We start from the raw sequence: 1846 nt of genomic DNA, 5'->3' as shown, positions 1-1846 counted from the left end.
GTGTGTGTGTGTGTGTGTGTGTGTGTGTGTGTGTGTGTGTGTGTGTGATGGAGGGGAGAGGAGGAAGGGAAAGTTAATTAACAAGGAAACAAATTGCTTCAAGACTTCCATCACCAAGACAACAACCCTCCCTCCTCCAGTTTCTGGGATCACATCTCAGGAGCCCAGGACACCAAGAGAACCTTGGAAAAAGAGCCCTGGTCTCCTGCAAAGTGTGCTAGCAGCCCTGTGGGACAACCTCCAGCCCCACCCAAGGTGGGAATCTAGAAAGGGTACTCCTTTCTAGATCATGATGATTCATGTTTCACACATGTTGGAAGAAGGGAGGGAGTAGAAGAGGGAAGGCTGAGGAATTTGGGCCTCATCAGGGCCTCAGAGAAGTCCAATCTACTCATTCAGTGTCCAGTTCTTGAATCTTTTATCAAATCTAGCCATCTCCATCACAGGGCTAAGCTGAGGGGAATAAGCAGTAGATTTTACTGGGCCAGTTTAGGGTTTTACTGGACTGTGTTGAGGAGGCTCCTCCATTAATTGAGTGTGAGGACATCAGCCTTCCCTTTGAGGGACCTGGCAAAAGCTTTGGAATGAATCAGCCCCTGTAGATTTGGTCTGGACATCTGTCCAACATTCTCTCCACATGCCTGCCCCATCAGGAAGGCATTCTGGGGGGAAAGGACCCCCTGGCTCATGTTTAAGACCCCTAGAAGATGGCATCTGGAGAGACACACTGAAGGTTGCATGGGTTAGGGTCTCCAGCCAGGTGTAGAAGATCTGGGGCACCAAAGGTTCTCTGGGGCTCCAGTACCTGCCCAGCAACTGGCACAAAGATCTTCTATGCATGTTTTCATCTCCCTAAATATTCTTGGTTGCTCACAAGGGAATTGGAAACATGGATGCCAACAATATAAGCCTCCTATATTTACCATGTCAACTCTGCCCACAATTCCTATGCACAGGCATACCCTCACAAAATAATTGATTTACAAGAGCAATCTGAACCCAAGATACAAGTTGAACCGTAAACAATTTTCTTCTCCTGCTCTCACTGGATTCTTCTGTATTTTAATGATATTCTATTCTATAGAGGTAGGTCATCTGGTTGCAGGAAGCCCACCTCCTTCTGGTCTGGGCAATTTCCTATTTCTCTGTCTATCAAAACTAGCCAAATGATTCTCATTTCCACACCAGGATTCTGCCCAGCTCTGCCTTTGAAGGACTCATTGTCTCCAGATATAGGGAACCCTTCACCCCATTCCCCCAACCTGCCTCATCCAGGATTAATTTAGTCATGAGGAAATGGCAGGGAGATGGAGGGGAAGGATGGAATGTTGGATGAAGGAAGGAGGGGGATAGATGCTTTCCAAAATGGGCAATAGATGGGTGAATGCAAGAGGAAGGGAGAGACAGACTCTTTCCCCCAAACCTTGGGGGAAGATTGCATTTTCCCAAATAGGAATGCTCTTCCCATATATCCTCTCTCCCCACACATACCCATCCCTTTTTTCTTTGTAGTTACCAACTAGCTGGCCTCCTTGGCATCTGTTTGCACACTGGACAGTTGGACCTTTAGTGTTTCTGATCTCCCCAGTCTCTTGCACAGGCGCGTCCCCTTTGTGAAAATTACCAATGGGATTCTGTCCGGAGGTTAAAACTTCCTGGGTTGCTCCTGTCAAAAGCTTGGATGAATGGAAAAGTAGGGAGGGGGATAGCTCTAATCTGCCCACACCACCCCTAGAAACCCAGGGGGAGTGGGAGGAGGAAAAGAGGGAGGGCTGATGGGGGAAGTGAAGAAGATGAGACAGAGGGGTCTGGGGGGGGGGAGAAAAGGTATGGGAGAGATAGGGGG

At 48.3% G+C, this 1846-nt stretch overlaps 1 protein-coding gene across 9 annotated transcripts in view; it reads right to left on the bottom strand.

Annotated features, from left to right (window-relative positions):
• The window catches only part of CELF5 (CUGBP Elav-like family member 5), a 72849-nt gene that overhangs the window by 70169 nt on the left and 834 nt on the right, over positions 1–1846 (bottom strand). The window lies entirely within an intron of this gene.

This window comes from Vombatus ursinus, unplaced genomic scaffold (assembly GCF_900497805.2).
Source record: "Vombatus ursinus unplaced genomic scaffold, bare-nosed wombat genome assembly UNPS02009918.1, whole genome shotgun sequence".
Classification (NCBI taxonomy): Eukaryota; Metazoa; Chordata; class Mammalia; order Diprotodontia; family Vombatidae; genus Vombatus; species Vombatus ursinus.
The sequence above is the reverse complement of the archived record's forward strand: the minus strand, read 5'-3'. Positions and strand labels throughout refer to the sequence as shown.